The 16,035-nt window shown below is 44.6% G+C and overlaps 1 protein-coding gene across 1 annotated transcript in view; it reads right to left on the reverse strand.

Moving 5' to 3' along the window:
- The window catches only part of LOC126278231 (serine/threonine-protein phosphatase 6 regulatory ankyrin repeat subunit A), a 944,107-nt gene that overhangs the window by 483,369 nt on the left and 444,703 nt on the right, over positions 1-16,035 (reverse strand). The window lies entirely within an intron of this gene.

Raw genomic sequence — 16,035 nt, forward strand, 5'->3', positions numbered from 1 at the left:
ATTCTCAGGTTTAGACATCACAATCCCTTCAAAAACGATGTTGTGAGTAAAAGTCAGCAACGGTTAGCGAGATCTGTATTTTTTAATTTCTGTGTCTTGTTCTAAAAATACCTCTCGTCCCTCTACCTCTCTTCCCCTCCCTCCCTCCCCGTGCCCCGTTTGCAGTACACGCTATAGATGGTATTGTTGAGAGTGTGCTCAAAGATATTTTCAGATTTTGGATCCTACTATACATCAGTATCAATTTTAAAAAGTATATTGTTAATACCAGTCAATAACAATGAACAATTTTTTAAAATTTTTATTAGGGTAGGCGTAACGTACACCTCTCCGTTCTTCACGTTAGTAAGGCGCATTATCGAAAATGCGTTGGTATTCCTAGGGTTAACAAAGCTGAAGACTGCTGATAAAGACGAGAGCTACTTACCGCCAATATTAAATCATACCTGTCAGTCAATCAGTTATGACGTCAGGTATTTTCGCTGTACCTAACACTAAAATGACCAAACTATCACGCACCCATATAAATATTCGATACGATCGCTAATGAGTTGAAGGTACTATACCTTTAATAGAAAAACTGAACAAATTTTACCGTCAATACTGACCACGGTATAGAGAATAAATGGAGCAAATAATATCTTTACGTCCATCCCATTGATTGGAGGTATTGGGGACCACAGCCATTCACTACTGTACGAAAATGAAACGCCTACAACCGTGCTTGTGGTCTTATTTATTGTGCAGCTACAAGTTTCGGCGCTTCAATGAGATCTTAGTTGATGCTGTACGGGTTGTCACTATTCATATATACATGCTGCATCATGGCCAACGTAACTGTGATGTCAGCACTCAGCAATACTCGCTGACACATTTCTTTGGATGTTGTATTTTGAATCTTTCTCCAGTCAGTTAGCAGTTCATGGATGGAGTGCTGACATCACAGTTACAGGTAGTCTGCGTAAATCAGTTACGTTGGCCACTGATGCACTATATAAATGGTTCGTGGCAACCCCTTCAGTATCAGCTAGGGCCTGAAGATGGCGCATTGAAGCGCCAAAACTGGTAGCTGCACAATAAATGAGATCATAACGGCTGTAGCCGTTTCATTTTCTTACAACAAATAATGTCTGATTTTTATTTGATTAACATAAATAGGCATTAACTAATATATTACTACTGTATATAAATTGCAAAGCTCAGCTGATAACTGCCGCGTGGTCTGAGGCGCCTTGCCACGGTCCACGCCGCTCCCCCCGTCGGAGGTTCGACTCCCCCCTCGGGGGCGTCCACTGTGGCAGAGACGTTTCTCGGCGCTTCAGTCCGGAACCGCGCGACTGCTACGGTAGCAGGTTCGAATCCTGCCTCGGGCATGGATGTGTGTGATGTCCTTAGGTTAGTTAGGTTTACGTAGTTCTAAGTTCTAGCGGACTGATGACCTCAGATGTTAAGTCCCATAGTGCTCAGAGCCATTTGAACCATTTTGAACCTCCCTCAGGCGTGTGCGTGTGTGTGTGTGTGTGTGTGTGTGTGTGTGTGTGTGTGTGTGTGTGTGTGTGTGTGTGTGTGTGTGTGTGTGCGCGCGCTCGCGTGTGTGTGTTTGTGTATGTGCGTGTGTGTTGTACTTAGCGTAAGTTAGTTTCAGTTAGATTAAGTAGTGTGTAAGCTTAGGGACCGATGACCCCAGAAGTTTGGTCTCCGTAAGATCCTATCACAAATTTCCAAATTTTTTTCAGCTGCTAACTACATTTCTACTCAGAAAAAGTAAAACAGGGAGCATGCGTAAGGAGCGGTTTTAAGTGGAATGACCACATCAAGTAACTGTAGAACAGACAGATGACAGTCGAAGATTTACAATAAGAATCCTGATGAAGATTAGTGCACCGGCGAAGCACTTAGCTTACAGGAGCTGCGACTGGCCGTTACTCGGGTATTGCTAGTTATTCTCGGACACTTACGAGGCAGAACTGATAGATGAACCACAATAAATCCAAAGAAGAGCAACGAGTTTCATCCTGGGTTCGTTTTGTAGATGCGAAAGCGTCACTGACATGCGCATCCGACACCAGTGTCAGATGTTACAAGAGAGTCGTGTTGCATCATGGAACGGTTTACTGTTGAAAAATCTCAGAGCGTGCATTCCTATAATACTCAACTAATACATTCCTTTCTCCACCAAATACCTTGAAAAGAGCATGAAATGCAGAGTGACATTTACTGAACAATATGATAAAAAGTAAATTAATTAAAAACTACGGCGTGCACACACTTTATTCAACGCGTAAACGTTACTACATATATTCGGAAATACATGTGACATTTCTTTATGGCTTCAATCATTGGCGATGATGTGGCTCAGACGAATAGCGAAATTCTACGTGACCCGCTGAAGTGTCGGAACATCGACGCTGTCAATGACCTCCTGAATGGCTGTTTTCAGCTCAGCAACGGGTTTGGGAGCTATTGCTGTACACCTTGACTTTTGCATAGCCCCACAAAAAGGAGTCGCACGTGTTCAAATCCGGAGAATATGGCGGCCTGTCGAGGCCCACGCCAGTGGCCTCTGGGTACCCCAGAGGCAGAATGCCATCCCTAAAGTGCTCGTCCAGAACATCAACAGTCTCCTGCTTCGATGGTGTCGAGCTCCGTCTTGCATGAACCACATCTTGTCGGAATCAGGGTTACTTTGGATAATGGAGATTACATCATATTCCAAAACCTTCACGTACCGTTCGGTAGTCACCGTGCCATCAAGGAATATCGCACCGATTTTTCCGTCACTGGAAATTGCACACCACATAGTCACCCTTTGAGGGCCGACCGTTGTGGCCGTGCGGTTCTAGGCGCTTCAGTCTGGAACCGCGTGATCGCTACGGTCGCAGGTTCGAATCATGCCTCGGGCATGGATGTGTGTGATGTTCTTAGGGTAGTTAAGTTTAATTAGTTCTAAGTTCCAGGGGACTGATGACCACAGATGTAAAGTCCCATAGTGCTCAGAGCCATTTGAACCATTTTTGAACCCCCTTTGAGGATTCTCAGCCCCCCCCCCCCAAATACTCCAGTTTTGCTTATTAACGAACCCATCCAGATGAAAGTGGGCTTCCTCACTAAACCAAACCATGAATGCATATACTAATTCCCATGATCCCATCATGCCCCGCGGCCAACCGTGGAGTTTGAACGTCCTAAAGCAAACCGTTTTGTTTGATATAGCATCAGGGAGATGCGAGCCCACACGGATGCCTACCAGCGATCTTTCTTCCCGCCGCCATGCTCTACTGAAACAGGAACGGAAGGAAGTACCCTCCTCTGCACACCACGAGGTGGCTTGGGTCTGCAGATGTATGTAACTAAAAAACGCTGTAGGAACTTTCCGTATAACGGTTATATATCTGGAACATATTCTACGAAAACTAACAAACTAGATGAAATGATTTGAGATAACTGTCGCATTTTAAATGATGACGAGTGAATGGTGACTATCATATTTCATTTCATCACATAATCTGGCCTGATATAGTTATTTTCAGAAAAAATTGCGTCAATCTTTTTACTTTTTAATGCTGGAACGAGGTGGTCTGTGACTTGAACGCATGTCAAAGTATCCTAACTCCGCAGGCAGAATAGCTGAACACGACAACTGCAGCGAGACGGCAAGAGGTGACGTGCCGGCCGCACTGCGCCTTCCAGATTAGCCATGCCTACCCTACGTACACCGGCCACTTTCACACACAATTAACGCCAGGCGTCCGCCTGATACCAATTACTTCGCTAACAGCTAACGATCCGCGCCGTACCGGCCACTTCGCCTGTCGGACCAATTACTCCCCACCACCAGGCATCGCAGATTTGCGACGAGTGTGTGACTCATTCTGCTTCCCTCTCCGCGTGAAATTAACGCCATCATTGATATGGTGTTTCTCTGACAGCTGAATGGTGAGGTTATACTTTTGCACGAGAAGGTTACCCACAGAAAATGCAGTTTCTACATTCGCGTGTGACGCACTAACAAGACTAAACAATATATTGGTGACAGTAGGTGTTCACTTTCATTCTTTATATTAAATAATCCTTTTGGGCGATACAGCGAAACGAATTTGCTCACGCAGAAATCTTTTTTGTGTTATTTCTCTGAAAAATGTTCTGTTGTATACCGTAGCCGTTTAAATACCAGTTTTTCATGTACTTGTCAATTTCTGTGACCCAAATGGGCTTGGCTTTGTAGCAGATTAGTAAGTTACTTAATTCGACATCATCTTGGGCAGTATGTTTTTTTACCATTCGGTATGTGTGTACATAAAACTGTAGTATTCTTCTCTCCACGGCATCCGAAACTTTCCCATTTTTAAATATACCTCCTCCTTCAATCTTAATTTGTGTTTAGCATCACCATTACTTTTATGTTCCAGAATTTTCCTTCGAATTCTGCTTTCAACTTTTCCAGATATTCAAGATTTTCCAGATTCTGCAGAGTACTATGTTATAAGCCTTAGCACTATTTAATAGTGTCTTAATTTTGTGTTTCATGACAATTTTTATTGTTATAGCTTTTTATCACATGGAATGCTCTTTCTATTTTATATCCTCTATTTGTTGTTATTTTTTATTTTCTATTGCATAATGCCCTTTGTCCTAGATATTTAAATAATTTGTTCTATATATTCTGATGTTATGAATTTTAACATTCTGGAGTCATCTCTGACATGTGTCATGAACTATGTTTTTTCAAGTAACACTTTTAGTCCTATTTCTGGTGCATGTTTCTGTAGTTCTATCATTTGTTCTTTGAAACTAAGAAATAAGTCAATGATACACACCATGCCACCTGTAAAAGCTAGAAAATCTATACTGTTTATATCTGATTTTTTTTCTTTGCTCTCACAAAAGCATTTGGCTGTGAAACACATGTAATACGTTTTTATAAGTTTTAATAGTAAGATATTAGAGAGAAAGCTGAAAAATGGTTAACTTTATACCTGGATATTTGGAAGCACAAGTCTGTGCTCAAGTGTCAACAAACAGAGGAGGGATTTGAATCTAACTGGGTTCGTGTAATGTTGGTGCTCTGACAATGTCCTGTTCTGGTCTCGCTTCTTTCCTTGATACGATCTGCCACTAAACACTACATATGACCTGAAAATTGTTGCTCTTTGTAGATGACAGAAGTGCTCCTGTGAAAGACGTGGAATGTAATGCAAAACTATGTGGCTAACAGGGCATCAGCATGTGCGTCAGAGATAACAGATTAATTCTTATATGCAAAAAAAAGCAACGCATTCGATTTCGGAAATGGAATTTTTGTGGGAGCAAAAATTTGTTGCTCCAAGGTGATCAGACAGACAGTTAAATTAAGCAATCAAGTTATTGGGACTGAGGAGAGATGAACAGCTTCCTTTCGAAGTATCGCGTTCAATATCTTGTGCAGAAACTGAACGCTGCTATCTTCACCATACCACTGATCTCCATCCTGACACTGAAATGCGAAGGCCTGTTTTCTTTGGTTATTTTCATTTATTATTTTGTATGGTATTCACAACGAAACTTTGTCTCGAAACGTGACAGAAAATCCTGAGAGTTTCTCGTCGTATGTGAAATATGTTAGCGGCAAGAAACAATCAGTGCCTTCTCTGAGCGGTAGCAATGGAGATACTATCGAAGACAGTGCTGACTAGGCAGAGTTACTAAACAAAGACTTCCGAAATTCCCAAGTCAAAAAAGACGAAGTAAATATTCCAGAATTCGAATCAGGAACAGCTGCCAACAGAGTAACACACAATCAGATGACGTCGGAGTAGTAGAGCAACCTGAATAACCTAATAAAAGCAAGTCTTTTGGTCCAGGCCGTATACAAATAAGGTTCTTTTCAGAGTATGCTGATGCAATAGCTCCATACTTAACACTCATATACAACCGTCTGCTCGACGAAAGATCTTTATCCAAAGACTGGAAAGCTGCACAGGTCACACCAATATTCCAGAAAGGTAGTACAAGTATTTCACTTAATTACAGGTCCATATCATCAACGTCTATACGCAGCAGGGTTTTGGAATATTTCTTGTGTTGGAACATTATGAATTACCTATAAGAAAACGGTCTATTGACACACAGTCAACACAGATTTAGAAAACATCGTTCTTGTGAAACACAAGTAACTCCAGAATGAGACTTCCACTCTACAGCGGAGTGTGCGCTGAAGTCCGCTGGAAAAACTCGACTACACACAGGAACTAAATTCAAAACACCAAATAGTCAAAGAGAATGGGTACAACACACAAATGACGAACAAACTGAACAACAAAATTTAAAAAAAGAGAACAAACTATCAACAAATCACAACAGAGAACCAAGAACACAAGCTCCAGACAACACAGGACACCAGGAACACCCTACAAAGAGTACAGCATGGCACATACTAACACACAGTAACAAAAACGTCCACAGGGTGGGAAACATACTGAAGAAACAAGGGCTACAAATATCATTCCGTATAAATAACACGGTACAGAAGAATCTGAGATCAAAGAACACCTCTCCAGACAAATTCTCCAAAGCTGGAATATATCAGTTAACCTGCAGTTCATGCCAGTTGCTCTACATAGGCCAAACATGCAGAAATTTCGAATGAGGTACTCCGAACACCTCGGAGTCCTAAGAAGTGATAGTACACACTCCTCTCTTGCAGACCACCTAATACAAGAAAACCACCACCCAAAAAAAAAAAAAAAAAAAACATGGGGATCTTAAGATCCTCAGAGAAAGCAACAGTCTGTATCAACAACTCACGATAGAGGAGAACTACTACATGCAAAAAGCAATAATACAGGGAAACAGAGTCCAGAATGAAAATAAAACACTGTGCAATGGAACACTGTTTGGAACACTCAATGAACTATACAAAGGTGACTCACCACAACAAACAAAACATTAAAAAATATGAAAAAAGTACTTCTACTTTCTTGGTTCGCTCCCCACCCCTCTTTCAATCTCTCTCTCTCTCTCTCTCTCTCTCTCTCTCTCTCTCTCTCTCTCTCTCTCTCTCTCTCCCTCACACACACACACACACACACACACACACACACACAGTCAAAAGTACCGCCATAACAAACACAGGACCAACGATGAACAAGTGAACAACGACAATAACACCTCTCACTGAGCGTGTTGTCAGGAGCGTCAGCTCAGATCACATTTAGCCGCATTTTGTGTACGTGCATATGAAGTGAAGTAGTGAGCGGGAATTTATGAAAAACTGAGTGAAAACAATGCACTAAATAGCCGTTGATTGAGATACCAACCAGGAATACGAAAAATGTAAGAAGAGAAGCGTACATAACTTCTACCCTCGAAACAGCTGTCAACAAATACGGAATCAAATAAAAAAAGAAACGTGCACTAAAATCGATCTATAATAATACAGTTCAATTAGCGATGTAATTTTAAGGTGAGTTTCTGAACCAAACGAAGCAAATTGCAAATATTCTATTTCTTAGGCCTACAGCAGTTAAATTATGAAAAATGCAATATTGTACTTTACAGAAATTAAAATTTGACCCACACAAGATGAGACATTGGTGTCAAAACATGACTGGGTAGATATAAAAATAAACCAATTGTGTTTTCATAAGGCTGATTTCCAAAACATCCCAGTATGTATTCGGTAGTTTTACATATTGATAATGCGGTCACAAACCCAGAAAAATTTTATTGACTGATACTACACTGTGAAACGCAAGTAAAGGATGACTCACTGGGAAGCCCGTAGTGGTCTGCCAGTGCGACGTACGAGTTTTATATTTATCCCGTGGGTGCCTACAACCTTCCACTCTAACGGTGGTGCAAAAGCGTGGCTCCCTGCGCCTCAGCGTGTCTTCAAACAGCTGGCTGTCGATACGGGCGGAGAAACGGCCAGGCTGAGTTGATGTTAGGTGTAGTATGGGTTAATGACGTCACACTGGCACCAAAAGTTCGTCACAATTCTGCCCAACGCCACCGTGGATGTGTCACACGTTGGGAAGTTCGCCACACCCCCTCTTGCACACATTTAGCTCTTCCTTTCGACGCCTCTGCGACGGAAGTCAGAACCGCGACGGGCAGCGTAGAAGTAACGCGGTTTTCCTATGGGAGTCCGAGGTAAATACACTCGTGCTCGTATATTAAGTATTATGTTGATACATGTTGAAACAACGCTCTGGTGGGCGGTTTGCGGGTTTAAATCACCTCGGGGTATGAACATGCGGTGCATTTGACCTGCGGTCGTCGCACGGTGCGGTTGCCAGCAGTCCACATACGCAGAGGTGTGTTGGTGCATGTCAGAGTACGGTGCAGCAAGTAAGTGTGCAAACATTTTCAGACGTGCTAATCGCGACTGTGTGTTGAAAATGGCTCAAAGAACACATATTGATGACGTTATGAGGGGTAGAATACTGGGGCGACTGGAGGCTGGTCAAACACTGCAGATCATAGCACGGGCCGTCCGTGTGCCACACAGTGTGATCTTAAGATTATGGGAACGATCCCAGCAGATAGGAAACGTCTCCAGGCGCTGCAGTACGGGACGTCCACAGTGTAAAACACCACAAGAAGACCGATATCTTACCGTCAGTGCCCGCAGACGGCCACGGAGTACTGCAGGTAGCTTGCTAGGGACCTTACCGCAGCCACTGGAACAGCTGTCTCCAGACCCACAGTCTACAGACGACTGAACAGACATGGGTTATTCGCCCGGAGACCTGCAAGGTGCATTCCACTGACCCCTGGTCACAGGAGAGCCCGTAAAGCTTGGCGTCAAGAACCCAGTACACGGTCATTGGGACAGTGGTCCCATGTTGTGTTCACGGACGAGTCCAGGTACAGTCTGAACAGTGATTCTCGCCGGGTTTTCACCGGTCGTGAACCAGAATCACATGCCAACCCCTTAATGTCCTTGAAAGGGATCGGTATGGAGGTCGTGGTTTGATGGTGTGCGGTGGGATTACGATAGGTGCACGTACACCGCTGCATGTCTTTGACAGAGGTACTGTAACAGATCAGGTGTATCGGAACGTTATTTTGCACCAGTATGTCCGCCTATTCAGGGGTGCAGTGGGTCCCACCTTCCTCCTGATGGATGATAACGCACGGCCCAACCGAGCTGCCATCGTGGAGGAGTACCTTGAAATAGAAGATATCAGGCGAATGGGGTGGCCTGCCTGTTCTTCAGACCTAATCCCCATCGAGCACGTCTGGGATGCTCTCGGTCGACGTATCGCTGCCCGTCTTCAAACCCCTACGACACATCAGGAGGTCCGAAAGGCACTGGTGCAAGAATGGGACGCTATACCCCAGAAGCTGCTCTACCACCTGATCGAGAGTATGCCAACCCGTTGTGTAGCCTGTGTACGTGTGCATGGTAATCATGTTACATACTGATGTCGGGGTACATGCTCAGGAAACAGTGGAGTTTTGTACCACATGTGTTTCGAGACGCTTTTCCCAACTTATCACAAATACTGTGGACTTACAGATCTGTGTCGTGTGTGTTTCCTATGTGCCTATGCTATTAGCGCCAGTTTTGCGTAGTGCCACGTTGTGTGGCAATTATCCTTAAGTTATAAGCATGGGTGTACCTTTCACACACACTGCTGCCTCAGCATAAAGGTGGCATAAAGGGCGTCCGTGAAACCACCCTTTTACCAGGGCGTTAATTCCTAAACATTTCTTGGTGATAACAACAGTTCAGAGTGCCGTGAGCAACAGGACGAAGTCCTTTACAACCTTCGAAGCTGCTGACACCCCAGACTATTCAACCATTCTGTAAGGAAATCGTTGGCAGCAACTCCGATGAACGTTATCGCACCCCTTTGTTGTGCAAAGCGGCCGCAAATTTCCCTTTGATGCACAGGATGGAACCGCTGGCTACTGTACGTCGGATGAAATCTGACGAAATTTGTAAGTGATCCTAAGCAGCAGAGAGTTCTTATGGTTTTCCTGCCCTCCTCTTTCGCACCTTCCTCTGACGGGACGTGATTAAGGGGGGCAGCATTGATACCTGCATGAATAAAACGGCAAAGGTTGATCCCTCTAAGGTGACCCAGTTCAGCAAAACACTGCATGCCATCCACCCTCCTTTGTTCAGCACTTTAAAAATACCTGTGCTGGCAGTGAACTCACTGACACCCATCCGATGCCGCTTGTCCACTAGCAGCGGCTGGAGCCGGCAGGCGCCCAAGACTCTCGTTACGGGTTACCTTTATCTCTGTACGGCTACATTTTTAAAGTGCTCAACGAAGAGGATGCAGGTCGGCATCCAGCGTCTTACCGAACAGTTGTCACGAGACGAGAAATGCTCGCTACGACTACTGCATTCTGCAACATCTACTACATTTTCGTCTACATGTCGCAAGTCACCTTACAAATGGCGGAAGCTACTTCGTGGACCACTTTCATTCACGTTCACCTTACTAGTTTTCTGTCAGGAATTCACAATGAAACAGCCAGCATGCGCCACGCTGCGTAAACAGTTCTCTAGAAAGGCAAACAGAATTAAGACATGCCCTAGGTCTCTATTCACGGCACAAACGCTAAGATTGTCTGTCCAGACAGGCGCAGTGTTACGTTTGTGCCAAGAAGGTCATGTACAATCCGTATGTTTGCAGAAGAACAAACATAAGAATTCTGCCACTCACAAAAATCTAGTCACAAGACCTATGTAATCAATGCGATGTACTCAAAGCCTGCTGCACGAATTAGCAAAACTAGCAACGGAACCGTTTCTTCAGTGCTATGCCAATCCAACAAACTTTTTTTCATGTGCATGTTAGTAGAAAACATGTGAAATTTCAGTTAGACACAGGTGCTTCGGTTACATTGCTGAGTCTTAACACATATGAAATGTTAGTCTCCCCACGCCTGTCTAAAACTAGCACGCACCTGATGGCTTATAACGGGCAAGACATTCCCATTCTCGGAAAATGTACTTTGAATGCCGTGTATCGCTCACATGCATGAACTGTGACTTTCACTGTGCTAGAATCACATGATTGTGAGAACATATTTGGCCTTGATTCGTTAGATGTGTTTGGCTTTCAAATTCACGACAATGTTTATCCATGACTGCATTCAATGTCAAAGACAGTGTAGCTAGCTTGCTGAAAGAATTCCCTGAACACTTTTCTGGAGTTTTAGGCAAGGCAAACAATTTTGTTACACATATTACTCTGAAAGACAATGCTCAGCTCAAATTTTGCCGGGTCAGTAGCTCCTGAATTTCAAGAATTGAGGGATAGTGGAGCTGTTGCGCCCATACAAGTTACTCAGAGGGAATGTTCACTGGTTTTGCTCCCTGAACCTTCAGGTCGCATTCGCCTGTGTGTTGACTTCAAGTCTACAGTCAACCCACAAACTGTACTGTATTGGTACTGTATTCTCTGCTGCAGGACTAAAGTGTAGACTGGACAAGTGTCGCAAGTGAGTTGCATATCTTGGTCATGTCAAACAGCCAAGGTGTACATCCTCTTCCGTCACATTTTTTAGCCACACGGGACTTTCCAGTTCCTAGCAATTTCACAGAATTGCAGTCAGTTTTAGGGAAAATGAACTATTATATTTGGTTCATACCGAAAGCTGCACAAATCGCAAAGCCATTGCATCGCTTGCGTCGCAAAAATGTCCCTTTTATTTGCACAGATGAGTGCCAAGAAGCTTTTCAGAAACTTAAAGATGCTTTGCTTAGTGATCGATGCTTAGTTCACTTTGATCTGGACAAACCACTTGTGTTACAACTTGAGGCTTCCGCAGTGCTTTCGCACAGAATTGGTGAAAAAGACAGGGCTATTGGTTTCGCATCAAACATGTTGTTCAAAGTTCAGTGTAACTTTTCACAAATAGAGAGAGAGGCATTGGTTATTGTGTATGGTGTCACCTAATTCCATCACTATTTGAATGGCAGAAAATTCTACTTAGTGACGGATAACAAGCCACTGCAGTCCTTGTTTCATTCAACGAAGCCCGCTCCTGCACGAAGTACCCAAAAACTGCGAAGATGGGCTTTGTTGTTGTCTCAATACCAGTACGAGATTGTGTATCGTCTGAAAGCTGAATATGGTAGTGCCGACGCAATTTCACGTCTTCCGATTGGCCCTGACACAGACTTAAACGATTCTGCTGCATCTTGTTGTCACATCGATCCTCAGGAACCTGAATTGCTTCAATCCTTTCCTCTGAACCATAGAAAAATTGCACAGGCTTCGGAAGCTTATTCAGATTTGAACACTTTGCTAAAATACATTCGCACATCTTGGTATAGTATAAGCGCGCCGATATTTTGCAAGTCGGCATAGCGTCGCTATACAGCAAGAGTGTATTGATTCCCAAAGCTTTGCAAAAAGAAGTCTTCCAGTTACTTCACCAACGACACTGGGGGACTGTTCGTACGAAACAGTTAGTACGTCGACACTGTACATGACAGGGTATGAACACCCAAATAGAACAGGTGACATCACAGTGTCACGCATGTGCTGAAAATTATTCCGCTACGCCACAAAAGTTCTCTGCTCGGCTTAAGTCACAATTTCCCTGGCAAAGTGTGCACATAGATTTTGTGGGACCTTTTTGAAACACCCGTTGGTTGATTGTGGTTGACTCGTGTAGCAAGTTTCCTTTTGCTGTGCCAGTAAACTCGACAAAATCGCGTAGCACGATTCAGGTGTTGTCCTCTATTTTTTGCCTAGAAGTAATAGTGTCAAACAACAGCCTTCGGTTCACATCACAAGAATTTCAAGGATTCTGTGAACGCAATGGCATAACGTATCTAACGTGTGCATCGTTCCATCCACAGTCAAACGGCGAAGTGGAACGTTTTGTCAGAACCTTCAAGCAGCAGATGGTCAAACTTGACCCCGCACACACCATGGATCAAGCATTGCAACTTCTTCCCGCTCCTATCGTTCGAACCCGCGAGATGGACCTTCGCTGGCGGAATTGCTTGACGGACACTGCTCCACCTGAAACTTCCAGGCATATTAAAACTGTGTGCCGCACCGAGACTAGAAACCGCAGAACTGGCAGAAGTAAAGCTGTGAGGACGGGGCTTGAGTCATACTTGTGTAGCTTAGTTGGTACAGCACTTGCCAGCGAAAGGCGTAGGTTCCGAGTTAGTGTCTCGATCCGGCACACAGTTTTAATCTGCCAGGAAGTTTAATGTCAGCGCACACTCTGCTGCAGAGTGAAAATCTCATTCTTGAAACATCCCCCAGGCTGCGGCTAAGCCATGTCTCCGTAATATCCTTTCTTTCGGGAGTGCTAGTTCTGCAAGGTTCGCAGGAGAGCTTCTGTAAAGTTTGTAAGGTAGGAGACGAGGTACTGGCAGAAGTAAAGCTGTGAGTACCGGGCGTGAGTCGTGCTTCGGTAGCTTAGTTGGTAGAGCACTTGCCCGCGAAAGGCAAAGACCCCGAGTTCGAGTCTTCGTGCGGCACATAGTTTTAATATTCCAGGAAGTTTCACATCGCCGGCCGGGGTGGCCGAGCGGTTCTAGGCGCTACAGTCTGGAACCGCGCGACCACTATGGTCGCAGGTTCGAATCCTGCCTGGGGCTTGGATGTGTGTGATGTCCTTAGGTTAGTTAGGTTTAACTAGTTCTAAGTTCTGGGGGACTGATGACAGAAGTTGAGTCCCATAGTGCTCAGAGCCATTTGAACCATATGAAAATTTCACATCAGCGCACACTCCGCTGCACAGTGAAAAGCTCATACTGCTCCATCTGCTCCACCCTCCTCAGCATCCGGCGCCGAAGGCAGGCCGCAAGTATTAAATAATAATAATAATAATAATAATAATAATAATAATAGTAGTAATGTTCAGATGTGTGTGATATCTTATGGGACTTAACTGCTAAGGTCATAAGTCCCTAAGCTTACACACTACTTAACCTAAATTATCCTATGGACAAACATACACACACACACACACCCCCATGCCCGAGGGAGGACTCGAACCTCCGCCGGGACAAGCCGCAAGTATCGCTTCGCGCCGTGTGATGTCTTTTACAGAGTTTGTAGCGGCAGCAGACGTTGAGCGCGAGCCGAGATCGTCCGTCGACTTGCACTTGCATGTATCTTCTATCAGGTCCAGATGGTTTGCAGCGCCACCATCAAAATCAGTTTCGCCTCTGTCATGTACACGATGATCTCTCAGACGCCGGACAACTCCATGGAGACAGAGCCTTCACCTCCTCCGCCTCCTCTCGTCCTATCGATGGAACTTGACCCGCCCACGACACACCAGCCGACGCCTTCTACATGTACGTATGGGCCTCCGGAGGAGGCCGCTTACCCTCCTGGGCGTTTTCCGGCGGAATTTTCCACCAGAGTGCAGGCCGGATGGCGGGGGTCGACCGGAAGTCTGACGTTCCCCATAGCCACAGCTTCCGGTCCATCGCAGCATCCAGGCTCCCGCCTCGTCTCCCGTTATCGTACTCCTTATACGACGACGGTCCGTCGCTTTGTAGGGGGGGGGGGGGGGGGGGGGGAATTTTACGGCGTAAACTCAAGCGCCGCCACGCTAGTCTGGGGCGAGAGGGAATAGATGGCCGCGAGAAGACGTCATCAAATCACACGCTTACCGCCGCCCCCGCGCCCGCCCCTCCTCCCTCGCTCCGCCCCGCCCCCCATCACGGAGGACGACAACGCGACAGCAGCGGCCCCTATGCGAAGAGAACATAAGCGTCGCACCCGACTGGTCACGGCCCAGTTTAACAGTATCTTCAAGACTAGCTACTTGTATAGCAGCGACTTGGGATTGTCTACACTGAAGAAACTTTATTATTTCGTATGACGCCCTTTGCTTGTGTAATTGCAAAGTTAAGTATCGTCTCTTTTCATTTTGTAATAAAACTCATTAATACGTTTTGTTTGAATTGTTTGTCTAGCGAACCGAGTACGTAGGATTCCTAGACTCGGCATATTCGGCGACGAGCATAGATACATAAAATCGAGACATGGTGGAGTGCGTTTCTTGATGATTTGTGGGTAAATGATTAAATGAAAGAAGAGAGCCACTATCATTTATTTTAAGTTGTAGACTGTCATTTTCATCTTGTCTGTCGTTATCAACTGTCAATACACAATACTAGTACCGATTGCTCAACATTGGTTAATCATATTCTGCACTTCATCGAACAAAACTTTTTACATTCAAATACTTTTAACACTCGCCTCTTCTTTCCACTCTCAATATTCTACTACACGTGTTAATTTTATGAATATTTTTTGCGCACAGTTCCATATCAGCTCTTGGGAATGAGAGGAATGAACTAAATTTGAAAAAAAGGTAAAAAAAGAAAAGCGCACATCAGGATCTCTCAACGAGTTCCCTTCCACCGACTGGTCGCCGTCATCTCTGTTTCTCTTGGCCGTATAATTGTTCATCAAAAATAAAGAAATAGCTGCCCTTTGCTGTGGAAAAAACTAAACTATCGTATGTATGGTATAAATAGGTTATTGTATTTATTATGGACTGCATGCTACGCGATTAGCTTCGAACACTGGTTGTGAATCAACCCAACAGATAGTTCTCAGAATCATAATTAACAAAAACTATTAAGAGACCTGCCACTGACATAAAATTATTAGTGATTTGACAATTGACGCCGGCCGGGGTGGCCAGCGGTTCTAGGCACTACAGTCTGGAACCGCGCGACCGCTACGTCGCAGGTTCGAATCCTGCCTCAGGCATAGGTGTGTGTGATGCCCTTAGGTTGGTTAGTTTTAAGTAGTTCTAAGTTCTAGGGGACTGATCACCGCAGAAGTTCAGTCCCATAGTGCTCAGAGCCATTTGACCATTGACCATAGCTAACTCAGTGAGTAACGCTACAGAAAAATCCTGAATTTGACACCCATTTTTGCAGGTTTCGTGTACAGGAGTTGAAGAAAAAATATAAACACCGCTTGAAACGCATGCTTGAACATAGACGCAGTTGCTAGCCAAGCCTGCATGTTGAGCTGTTCTATTTGACCACGAAAGGCACCTGTGCAATGTCCTCAAAGCGGTGTGTCAGTCGTG

The sequence above is a fragment of the Schistocerca gregaria genome, chromosome 6, assembly GCF_023897955.1.
Source record: "Schistocerca gregaria isolate iqSchGreg1 chromosome 6, iqSchGreg1.2, whole genome shotgun sequence".
Taxonomy (NCBI): Eukaryota; Metazoa; Arthropoda; class Insecta; order Orthoptera; family Acrididae; genus Schistocerca; species Schistocerca gregaria.